At 48.3% G+C, this 12,689-nt stretch overlaps 1 protein-coding gene across 2 annotated transcripts in view; it reads right to left on the bottom strand.

Annotated features, from left to right (window-relative positions):
* Positions 1-12,689, bottom strand: part of LOC125460327 (hyaluronidase-2) — a 35,652-nt gene that overhangs the window by 18,054 nt on the left and 4,909 nt on the right. Inside the window, exon 1 of one of the 2 annotated variants that reach the window (XM_048547694.1) lies at positions 2,480-2,684. The exons of the other annotated variant lie outside the window; for it this stretch is intronic. The gene's annotated coding sequence lies outside the window, so the exon portion shown is untranslated. Of the gene's footprint in view, positions 1-2,479; positions 2,685-12,689 lie in introns of those variants that run through there. 2 annotated transcript variants of the gene reach the window in all.

The raw sequence follows: 12,689 nt of genomic DNA, 5'->3' as shown, positions 1-12,689 counted from the left end.
CTCCTCCCTCTTCTCTCTCTCCTTCCTTCTCCGTGTCCCCCCTCTTATCTCTCTCTCTCTCTCTCCTTCCTTCTCCGTGTCCCCCCTCTTCTCTCTCTCTCTCCTTCCTTCTCCGTGTCCCCCCTCTTCTCTCTCTCTCTCCTTCCTTCTCTGTGTCCCCCCTCTTCTCTCTCCTTCCTTCTCCGTGTCCCCCCTCTTCTCTCTCTCTATCCTTCCTTCTCCGTCTCCTCCCTCTTCTCTCTCTCTCTCTCCTTCCTTCTCCGTGTCCCCCCTCTTATCTCTCTCTCTCTCTCTCCTTCCTTCTCCGTGTCCCCCCTCTTCTCTCTCTCTCTCCTTCCTTCTCCGTGTCCCCCCTCTTATCTCTCTCTCTCTCTCTCCTTCCTTCTCCGTGTCCCCCCTCTTCTCTCTCTCTCTCCTTCCTTCTCCGTGTCCCCCCTCTTCTCTCTCTCTCTCCTTCCTTCTCTGTGTCCCCCCTCTTCTCTCTCCTTCCTTCTCCGTGTCCCCCCTCTTCTCTCTCTCTATCCTTCCTTCTCCGTCTCCTCCCTCTTCTCTCTCTCTCTCTCCTTCCTTCTCCGTGTCCCCCCTCTTCTCTCTCTCTCTCTCCTTCCTTCTCCGTGTCCCCCCTCTTCTCTCTCTCTCTCTCCTTCCTTCTCCGTGTCCCCCCTCTTCTCTCTCCTTCCTTCTCCGTGTCCCCCCTCTTCTCTCTCTCTATCCTTCCTTCTCCGTCTCCTCCCTCTTCTCTCTCTCTCTCTCCTTCCTTCTCCGTGTCCCCCCTCTTCTCTCTCTCTCTCTCCTTCCTTCTCCGTGTCCCCCCTCTTCTCTCTCTCTCTCTCCTTCCTTCTCCGTGTCCCCCCTCTTCTCTCTCTCTCTCTCCTTCCTTCTCCGTGTCCCCCCTCTTCTCTCTCTCCTTCCTTCTCCGTGTCCCCCCTCTTCTCTCTCTCCTTCCTTCTCCGTGTCCCCCCTCTTCTCTCTCTCCTTCCTTCTCCGTGTCCCCCCACTTCTCTCTCTCCTTCCTTCTCCGTGTCCCCCCTCTTCTCTCTCTCCTTCCTTCTCCGTGTCCCCCCTCTTCTCTCTCTCCTTCCTTCTCCGTGTCCCCCCTCTTCTCTCTCTCCTTCCTTCTCCGTGTCCCCCCTCTTCTCTCTCTCCTTCCTTCTCCGTGTCCCCCCTCTTCTCTCTCTCCTTCCTTCTCCGTGTCCCCCCTCTTCTCTCTCTCCTTCCTTCTCCGTGTCCCCCCTCTTCTCTCTCTCCTTCCTTCTCCGTGTCCCCCCTCTTCTCTCTCTCCTTCCTTCTCCGTGTCCCCCCTCTTCTCTCTCTCCTTCCTTCTCCGTGTCCCCCCTCTTCTCTCTCTCCTTCCTTCTCCGTGTCCCCCCTCTTCTCTCTCTCCTTCCTTCTCCGTGTCCCCCCTCTTCTCTCTCTCTCTCTCCTTCATTCTCCGTGTCCCACCTCTTCTCTCTCTCTCTCTCCTTCCTTCTCCGTGTCCCCCCTCTTCTCTCTCTCTCTCTCCTTCCTTCTCCGTGTCCCCCCTCTTCTCTCTCTCTCTCTCCTTCCTTCTCCGTGTCCCCCCTCTTCTCTCTCTCTCTCTCCTTCCTTCTCCGTGTCCCCCCTCGTCTCTCTCTCTCCTTCCTTCTCCGTGTCCCCCCTCTTCTCTCTCTCCTTCCTTCTCCGTGTCCCCCCTCTTCTCTCTCTCTCTCCTTCCTTCTCCGTGTCCCCCCTCTTCTCTCTCTCTCTCTCCTTCCTTCTCCGTGTCCCCCCTCGTCTCTCTCTCTCCTTCCTTCTCCGTGTCCCCCCTCTTCTCTCTCTCCTTCCTTCTCCGTGTCCCCCCTCTTCTCTCTCTCCTTCCTTCTCCGTGTCCCCCCCCCTTCTCTCCCCACAATACTCTTTTCCCCCCAGGAGTTCTCTTCCCAACACTTTTCTCCCCCTCTCCCTCCCGTGTTTCTCCTACTCCCCCCCCAACGTGGTTCCCCACCCAACATGTTCCCCCCCTCTGCCCCCCAAAGTGTACCCCCCACCGTGATCCCCCCAACATGTTCCCCCCGTGTTACCCCTCTCCCTCCCCCACTGTATTCACCCCGCGTTCCCCCCCACCACGGTGCTCCCGCCTCACGGTGTTGCCCCCCCCACCGTGATCCGCCCCCCCCACCGTGATCCGCCCCCCCCGTGTTCCTGTTCCCAGCCAGCATTCCCCCCCACACCCCACCCCGTGTTCCCCCCCTCCCCCCACCCCATGTTCCCCCTAGCGTTCCCCCCTCCCCCCACCCCATGTTCCCCCCTCACCCCCCACTTGTTCCCCCCCGTGTTTCCACCCCCCACCGTGTTCCGCCCATGTTCCCCACCCACCCCGTATTTCCCCCATGATCCCCCCTCCCCCTTGACCCCGTCCCTATCCCTCTCTCTGTGCTACACCGCTCCTGCCTGCGAGTCTGTTACTTTGTCTCGGTTCCCATCTCTCTCTGTTACTGTGTATCAGTTTCCCTCTTACTTTGTATCGAGTTTGCTTCCGGCTGTTTCTCGGAGCTGGTGCTGGAGGCGCCGTTGTCTCCCCGGGGCCCGAACACGAGGCCACCGCCGCCTCAGGCCGGAGATCGATTTAACTCCACTTCCGTGAAGCCGGAGGCCACCCGGCCGCCTGCAGGAACCTGAGCCGCGGCCCCCAACCTCCCTGGGCCCGAGCAGCAGCTTCCGATCCCCCGCTAACCCCCGGCCCATCCCCGGCTGCTGCTCCCACCTCTCAGCCCCTGGAACCCACCCCCACGGCCTACCACCCCCCTCCCCCAGGACATACACCCACCGTCCACCTCCCACCCCCCCGGGACACATACCCACAGTCCACCTCCTACCCTCGCGCCCCCCCCACGGGACACACATCCACCATCCCCCTTCCCCCGGGACACACACCCACAGTCCACCTCCTACCCCCACCCCCGGGACACACACCCTCCGTCCCCCTTCCCCAGTAACACACACCCACAGTCCACCTCCTACCCACCCCCCCAGGACACACATCCACCATCCCCCTTCCCCAGTAACACCAGGATTTGCACTCACTCCTCACACCCTTGGTTCAGGCCTGACATCTCACCCTCACCCTAACTCTTACCTGCCACCTCCTCTTTGAAGGTAGCCCAATGCTTAGCTAGTGTTCTTCCACCAACCTCTCATTCCAGTCAATGCTGCCCAGCTCTGTTCTCACCCCAGCAAAACCCACTATCAATTGATTTTTCTTACTCTGGATTGACCATTGTCATACTCCTCCATCCTCCTGAACCTAATGATACAATGATCACTGTCTCCTAAATGTTTCCTAACTGACACTGATCCACTCATTCCCAAGTACCAGGTCCAACAAAAACCATCATTCTCTGTAGAACTCAACTCATAGTGGTGGATGAAACTCTTCCAAACATAGGCTAGGAATATTTACCCCTTATACAACCTGTGTCCCAGATTTTATTTGGGTAGTTGAAGTTCCCCATTATAAACACTCTATAATGTTAACATCTCTCTGGAATTTCCTTCCAGATTTGCCCTCCATATCTTTTCCACGAGTTGTTGGTCTATACATCTCACTGTTTTTCATTTAGCTGTAACCAAATCAATTCTGTCCTTTAACTTTTTAGTACGTCCTCTTTGTTCAGCCCTGCAATGCCTTCCTTATCCAATCGACCTACCGTCCTCCTTGAGCAGACTTGATGGCCTACTGGGCTGAATGGGCTACTTCTGCTCTTAAATTTGATAGTCTTTTGGTTTTTAAGGTGATGAGCTAGTTCTTGGTAGGATTCTTCACCCACAGATCTAAGTTCCTTTCAGATGGAGTGGACTCAGTGAAAAGAGCTATCAGTGATTACTAGCTCTGTCTCTCACTCTTGTCCATTGAACACTGTGTCCTCGTGACATTGGACTTTAGTGATGGCACTGAGTGTTGAGCTGGAGGGAAAGTTGGGCCTGTACTTATTGGAGACCACATTCTCTGAGCCGCACCATACTCTCTGATCGTCACAGTTTGCACTTAACCCTTTGGAGATAGTTTAAAATACACCCCTAGGGAGCATGGCAACCGTACCCTGAAATCTCATGGTCTGTGGAGATAATCTATTGAGCAATGATTGGTCGATTTTAAAAAGGCCATTCTCTCACCAGAACCCAGTCCCAATGGAGTTGAGGGAAGTCACTAGAGGGGCTGCAGTGAGAGCTCATTGAGTATGATGTTTCTATTGCTACGCTGGTATTTGTAAATGAATAAATTTGAAGGAATTTGATGATGAAGAGTCTTTTATGATTTTCTTTTCAGGAATACAGTATTCCTTTGTGAGGTTTCATTGATTGTGTTGCGAAGCTTGCTATTGGGTACATATTTATCTATACCGACTATCTGGGAAAAGAAAGGAAGACTTTAGACCATCTCAGCATGGAAATGAGTCTCACTATGTGACATAGAAATGAAACCAAGAGAAGTGTTGTCAATTTCCTACTTTTTTCTGGAAGTTAAGTGACTTGAAGAAACGGTTAAGTAAAACTTTCAAGGAGTTAAAATATGAAGTTTATTGCCTTAATTATTGAGAAACCTAGTAATGATAAGTCTAAGATAATACAGAGTGGAGCTGGAAGAACACAGGAGGCCAGGCAGCATCAGAGGAGCAGGAAAGCTGACATTTTGGGTTGGGACCCAAGGGTCCACCTGAAATGTCAGTTTTCCTATTCCTCTGATGCTGCCTGGCCTGCTGTGTTTCTCCAGCTCCACACAATGTTAGCTCTGATTCCAGCATCAGCAATTCCAATATCTCTGAATGAGAAGTCCAGGGCTGCTTATGCTGATGGTTGCCTAACAACTCTCCCCAGGCTTAGAGTTCTTTACCAGAGACCCAGGAGTCAGTACAAAAAAAACACCACAAACACAGCTAGACCCTCTCCTGAAATCCTTCTGCGCAGACTGGATCAATTCTCCAAGTTTGAATCTAGTTGGTTGGTTGAATTGGACTTCTATCATCAATCTACATCTGTCAGCATTTCATCTTCACAACAGGAAAAAGTGGACTTTAGAGGTCATCACATCCTACTATTGTTTCTAGACCCTTCGCCAACATGAGTTGTTTCTCTTGCTGTTTTAAAAATCCCCTCATCTCTGCATTTTTGTGTTGTGTGAATGTGTTAGTGTGTAGGATTAAGGGGATGAAGTTATAATACTGGATGATAATTTAGGTGTTAACCAGAATTTGCTTCTTGGTTTTAGAATAAGTTTTGTTTCTAATAAATGGATTATTTTGAATTCATTAAAGAGGCCTGGTGCGTATTACTCTTGTTGTGGATTGGTGGAGTCAGCTTCAATGAAGACACTGAAGATGGCATTAGGTTTTTTTGGACAGTAATGTTGTGCAGAGAATGGGGGAAGTAAGGAAATTGGCAGATATAATAGAACTGATGAGTTGAATGACCACCTTCTGCATTGTAATAGTTCTGTGAAGCTGTAATAGTACAAAAAAGACAAAACTGGCCATGTTGGTCGTTGAATCAGCACATTTACGCACAGGCAGCTGGTGGGCCAGTGGGGCTTCTTCATCAGCACATTTTCTCAGTCACAGATATAACGCAAAGGATTAATGAGCCAGCACACTGTACTGGATGGACATCACAGTAGCCCAGAGATCTCAGTTTGAGTTTTCCTTCCTTTCTTATTTCCTTTCTCCTGATTAATGAGTGACATTAATAAATCAGCTTTCTTTAATTGGCACGTGTTAAGGTCATTTTCCATTCTCAAGTGATAACTTATTTGATTTTATTGAATTCAGTTTCAGAACTTGCCTTGTTGAGACTGTTGATTTCTAGTACAATATGAGAACAAACACAACTGAGTTCTGCAAAGGGTTTGTTATTATACTCTGGGGAGCACAGAGCAGGGTTTCAGTGGCCATCAGTCTCCCCTTGGAATTATGAGGTGTTTATGTTCAAGCCCCACACCGGAGACCTGAGAACATTGTCATTCTGGGGGATTGCTGTATAACTTTACTCTGTCCCGGGAAGATCCGGTACCTGAGGAATCTGTACCCAGGAAACTATCGGTCCATGGAGGTGACACCCCATAATAAGAGTTCCCAGGCAACCATACATAGTGAGGTCAACGAAGAGGCTTGTGTGACAGACACAGCAATGGCTGAGATACTGAGGCAATGCTGGCAAACAGTTAGTAATAAACATGAATAAATTAAGGCACTGGAGAATATCAGCAGGTTTTGCAGCATCTGCGCTGAAACAGAGCAACGGAGTTATTATTTTGAATCCAGTAGTTACAGGAACAGTTACAAACCTGAACTCTCAGTGTTACAAAGAACAAAGAACAATGAAAATTACAACACAGGAACACGCCCTTCGGCCCTCCAGGCCTGCGCCCATCCAGATCCACTGTCTAAACCTGTCATCTATTTTCTAAGGGTCTGTATCCTTTTGTTCCCTGCCCATCCATGTACCTGTCCAGATACATCTTAAAAGACACTAACGTGTCTGCGTCTGCCACATCTGCTGACAACGCATTCCAGGCACCCATCACCCTCTGCGTAAAGAACTTTCCACGCATATCTCCCTTAAACTTTCCTCCTCTCACTTTGAACTCATGACCCCTAGTAACTGAATCCCCCACTCTGGGGAAAAAGCTTCTTGCTATCCACCCTGTCTATACCCCTCATGATTTTATAGACCTCAATTAGGCCCCCCCTCAATCTCCATCTTTCTAAAGAAAATAATCCTCATCTACTCAACCTTTCTTCAAAGCTAGCACCCTCCATAACAGGCAACATCCTGGTGAACCTCCTCTGCACCCTCTCCAAAGCATCCACATCCTTTTGGTAATGTGGCGACCAGAACTGTACACAGTACTCCAAATGTGGCCGAACCAAAGTCCTATACAACTGTAACATGACCTGCCAACTCTTGTACTCAATACCCCGTCCGATGAAGGAAAGCATGCCATATGCCTTCTTGACCACCCTATTGACCTGTGTTGTCACCTTCAGGGCACAATGGACCTGAACACCCAGATCTCTCTGTTCATCAATTTTCCCTAAGACTTTTGCATTTACTGTATAGTTTGCCCTTGAATTAGATTTTCCAAAATGCATCACCTCGCATTTGCCCGGATTGAACTCCATCTGCCATTTATCTGCCCAACTCTCCCATCTATCTATATTCTGCTGTAATCTCTGACAGTCCCCTTCACTATCAGCTACTCCACCAATCTTAGTATCATTTGCAAACTTGCTGATCAGACCACACACACCTTCCTCCAAATCATTTATGTTTCTGTTTCTGTCTCCATAGATGCTGCCAGACTTTCTCCAACATTTAGTTTTTCCTTCAGATTTCCAGCTTCTGCAGTATTTAGCTTTTATTTCAAAGATAAACATTGCTGCCTGGAATATATTGGACTGCAAGTGCTAATCCCACGCAGGTTGTCACTCTGGTCCTTCATTATTACATGAAAAGAGAGCTCTGCATTTTTGAGGGGAAACTCTACTCGGGGCTCTGTGAGAAGCGAGCAGCTGCCCTTCCATTCTGACAGTCCTCTCGTCGTGTAAAACAGTCAGAGGACGGTAAACCTTTCTCCCTTCTCACAGCAACCACTTGCTGCCTTCCGGTATTGAAAGGTCCTGACAAACGCTTTGATAGCTGCTGACAATGGGGAAGTACACGAGGGTGAGTGGAGTGCTGCAGCACTGAAGAGCTGGGTACCACATGGGTTGGGGCTATGCTACCAGGTAAGTAAAGTATCCGGTGGATGAGGTGCCAGGTATGGAGGGTACTAGGTGGGTAGAGTGACAGCTAGGTTGGGGTAGGATGCAAAGTGGCAGATAAATGTTGAAGACTGATTGGTAGCGGGGTGGGGGGGTGCGGGATGTGTGATGGGAAGAGAGGATGTCACATCTGAGGAGATTGGGCCAGGTTCTGGCAAGGGGATCGGCTTTGTGGGTCTCAGGGTCAATCCCAGGTGAGTTGAGTCAGGCTTTGGGGACGTGTAGTTAACGGCAAGTGAAGTACATGGGAATCTCTAAATAATTTTAGCTCCTGAGAAACTGTGTTTAGTAGTGTAACTTTTCCTGAGTAACTATTCTACTTAATTTTGAATTAAATACCCAAATTGGTGTGCAGATACATAGATCCCTTAAAATGGCCACCCAAGTGGACAGGGTTGTTAAGAAAGCATATGGTGTTTTGGCTTTCATTAACAGGGGGATTGAGTTTAAGAGTCGTGAGATCTTGTTGCAGCTCTATAAAACTTTGGTTAGACGGCACTTGGAATACTGCGTCCAGTTCTGGGCACCCTATTATAGGAAAGATGTGGATGCTTTGGAGAGGGTTCAGAGGAGGTTTACCAGGATGCTGCCTGGACTGGAGGGCTTATCTTATGAAGAGAGGTTGACTGAGCTCGGTCTCTTTTCATTGCAGAAAAGGAGGAGGAGAGGGGACCTAATTGAGGTATACAAGATAATGAGAGGCATAGATAGAGTTGATAGCCAGAGACTATTTCCCAGGGCAGAAATGGCTAGCACGAGGGGTCATAGTTTTAAGCTGGTTGGTGGAAAGTATAGAGGGGATGTCAGAGGCAGGTTCTTTACGCAGAGAGTTGTGAGAGCATGGAATGCGTTGCCAGCAGCAGTTGTGGAAGCAAGGTCATTGGGGTCATTTAAGAGACTGCTGGACATGTATATGGTCACAGAAATTTGAGGGTGCATACATGAGGATCAATGGTCGGCACAACATTGTGGGCTGAAGGGCCTGTTCTGTGCTGTACTGTTCTATGTTCTATGTTCTATGTTCTAAATTCTCTGATTTTAATGGATACTTTCAGAGGATACCCGGCATTGAGAAATTGGCCAGTGGAAGATTCAATTTCCCAGGCAATTCCACTAGGATCTGCTGGGATGAGCATCCCACAGGGTCTCCATAAGCAACTCCCATCTAATCTGGAATAACGACTGCCTGACCATCAGAAAATCTGCTCCAATGTGAGGGAGCCCATTGCTTTGGAATGTGTGAGGGTTCTCCCCATTAGTGAGCTATTATTTCATTCAATTGTGTAGCATCTTCCAAGATTTATTGAATGATTGACTTATTATCCGAGGCTGCAGGGAGTGTCAATGTGAAGCTGTTGCCAAGAGTACACCAGTTGCTTTGAAAAGCAGGAAGCCTGGCATCTGGTATTAACCTGACAGGAAATCAGACTACACAGCATTTGAACTCCTGCTGCTCCAAGTTAACAACTCAACTGGTCACTTCCTGTCCAAGCCCACACTAAATGAACTAATTGGACAACTTTGAGCTCTGCAAGGGAAATGAGCACTCGTGAGGAATTTGGTTTCAGATAGTGCCTTCCCTTTTAATTCAGTCAATAATGTAGTCCCAAATTAATGATATGATTACCAGAAACACAGCCATCACATTGTACACAGAAAGATCCCACAGACAGCCCCAAGTTAAGGAACGTATAATTTGTTGATTTTTGTTGACAAGGTCAGAAATCACATGTCACCAGGTTATAGTACCACAGGTTTATTTGAAAACACGAGCTTTCAGAGCCTTGCTTCTTCTTCAGAGCAAGGCAACGAAAGTTTGTGTTTTCAAATAAACCTGTTAGACTATAACCTGGTGTTGTGTGATTTCTGACCCTGCCCACCCCAGTCCAACACCGGCACCTCCACATCATAGCTACCATCTTAGGTGAAGGATGGTTATTGACCTCATGACTCTCCTGAGAAATATCCAGCACTTCATCACATTGTACAGAGCACTCCATACCTTCACTTGAGAAGACAGAATGGGCGATAGCTATTCATCTCATATGTAAAGTAGTACTTCCAACAGTGTGGCAGTTCATCTTTAGTATTGACTCACTGACAGTGCGGCACTCCCTCAACACTGGCCCTCCGAAAGTGCGGCGCTCCCTCAGCACTGACCCTCCGACACTGTGGGATTCTAAGCCTGATGCAGGTGTCAGGGGTAGGAGGGGCCTAGGGGCTGGAGGAGATTTTAGCAGTAGATCGACTGAGATGAGATGGTGCTTGGTGATATTTTGGCAGGGAAAGTAGATGGATTTAGGGAAAATCGCCCCTCCACCGACCGCAATCCAAAACCAACCCAGCTGGTCCCTGCCTCCCTAACCTGTCATTCATCCTACCTATCCCCTCCTCCCTCGTCAAGCCCCACCCCATCTCCGAACGACTAACCTGATCCCACCCCCCTGACCTGTCGGCCCTCCCCGGACTGACCTATCCCATCCCCACCTCCCCACATACCGGCTCCATCCCCACTTCTTTGACAGATCTATCTCCTCTCCACCTATCTTCTCCTCTATCCTTCTTCAATCCGCCTCCCCCCAATCCCTATTTATTTCAGAACCCCCTTTCCCTCCCCTATTTCTGAAGAAGGGTTCAGACCCGAAACGTCAGCCTTCCTGCTTCTCTGATACTGCTTGGCCTGGTGTGTTCATCCAGCTTTATACAAAGAAACAAATACAAAGAAACAAAGAAACCTACAGCACAGGAACAGGCCCTTCAGCCCTCCAAGCCTGCGCCGATCAAGATCCTCTGTCTAACCTGTCATCTATTTTCTAAGGGTCTGTGTCCATTTGCTCCCTGCCCATCCATGTACCTGTCCAAATATATCTTAAAAGACACTATTGTGTCTGCGTCTACCACCTCTGCTGGCAACGTGTTCCAGGCATCCACCACCCTCTGTGTAAAGAACTTTCCACGCATATCCCACTTAAACTTCTCCCCTCTCACTTTGAACTCATGACCCCTAGTAATTGAGTCCCCCACTCTGGGAAAAAGCTTCTTGCTATCCACCCTGTCTATACCCGTCATGATTTTGTAGACCTCAATCAGGTCCCCCCTCAATCTCTGTCTTTCTAATGAAAATAATCCTAATCTATTCAACCTCTCTTCATAGCTAGCACCCTCCATACCAGGCAACATCCTGCTGAACCTCCTCTGCACCCTCTCCAAAGCATCCACATCCTTTTGGTAATGTGGTGACCCAGAACTGTACACAGTACTCCAAATGTGGCCGAACCAAAGTCCTATACAACTGCAACATGACCTGCCAACTCTTGTACTCAATACCCTGCCCAATGAAGGAAAGCATGGCATATGCCTTCTTGACCACCCTATTGACCTGCGTTGTCACCTTCAGGGAACAATGGACCTGAACACCCAGATCTCTCTGTTCATCAATTTTCCCTGGGACTTTTCCATTTACTGTATAGTTTGCCCTTGAATTTGATCTTCCAAAATGCATCACCTCGCATTTGCATGGACTGAACTCCATCTGCTATTTATCTGCCCAACTCTCCAGTCTATCTATATTCTGCTGTAGTCTCTGACAGTCCCCTTCACTATCAGCTACTCCACCAATCTTAGAGTCATCAGCAAACTTGCTGATCAGACCACCTACACCTTCTTCCAGATCATTTACATATATCACAAACAACAGTGGTCCCAGCACAGATCCCTGTGGAACACCACTGGTCACAGGTCTCCAATTTGAGAAACTCCCTTCTACTACTACCCTCTGTCTCCTGTTTCCCAGCCAGTTTTTTATCCATCTAGCTAGCACACCCTGGACCCCATGTGACTTCACTTTCTCCATCAGCGTGCCATGGGGAACCTTATCAAAAGCCTTACTGAAGTCCATGTATATGATATCTACAGCCTTTCCCTCATCAATCAACTTTGTCACGTCCTCAAAGAATTCTATTAAGTTGGTAAGACATGGCCTTCCCTGTACAAAACCATGTTGCCTATCACTGATAAGCCCATTTTCTTCCAAATGGGAACAGATCCTATCCCTCAGTATCTTCTCTAGTAGCTTCCCTACCACTGACGTCAGGCTCACCGGTCGATAATTACCTGGATTATCCTTGCTGCCCTTCTTAAACAAGGGGACAACATTAACAAGTCTCCAGTCCTCTGGGACCTCACCCGTGTCTAAGGACACTGCAAAGATATCTGTTAGGGCCCTGGCTATTTCCTCTCTCGCTTCCTTCAGTAACCTGGGAAAGATCCCATCCCGACCTGGAGACTTGTCCACCTTAATGTCATTTAGGATACCTAACACTTCCTCCTTCCTTATGTCAACTTGACCTAGACTAAGCAAACATCTATCCCTAACCTCAACATCCGTCATGTCCCTGTCCTTGGTGAATACCGATGCAAAGTACTCATTAAGAATGTCACCCATTTTCTCTGACTCAACATATAACTTTCCTTCTTTGTCCTTAAGTGGGCCAATCCTTTCTCTAGTTACCCTCTTGCTCTTTATATATGAACAAAAGGCTTTAGGATATTCCTTCACCATGTTTGCCAGCAATATCTCATGTCCTCTCTTAGCCCTCTTAATCCCTTTTTACAGATTCACTCTACATTCCCGATATTCTTGCAAAGCTTCGTCTGTCTTTAATTTAAATTAATTGTCTGGTATTTAAGGAATAAAAGAATGATGAAAGTAAGATTAGGCCCAATCAAGGATAGTAGTGGTAAGTTGTGTGTGGAGTCAGATGAGATAGGGGAAGTGCTAAATGAATATTTTTCGACAGTATTCACTCTAGAAAACAACAATGTTGTCGAGGTGAATACTGAGATACAGGCTACTAGACTAGGTGGGATTGAGGTTCACAAGAAAGAGGTATTAGAAATCCTACAGAGGGT

Source organism: Stegostoma tigrinum, chromosome 11 (assembly GCF_030684315.1).
Source record: "Stegostoma tigrinum isolate sSteTig4 chromosome 11, sSteTig4.hap1, whole genome shotgun sequence".
Classification (NCBI taxonomy): Eukaryota; Metazoa; Chordata; class Chondrichthyes; order Orectolobiformes; family Stegostomatidae; genus Stegostoma; species Stegostoma tigrinum.
Note: the sequence above shows the minus strand (reverse complement) of the source record. Positions and strands in the feature narration are given on the sequence as shown.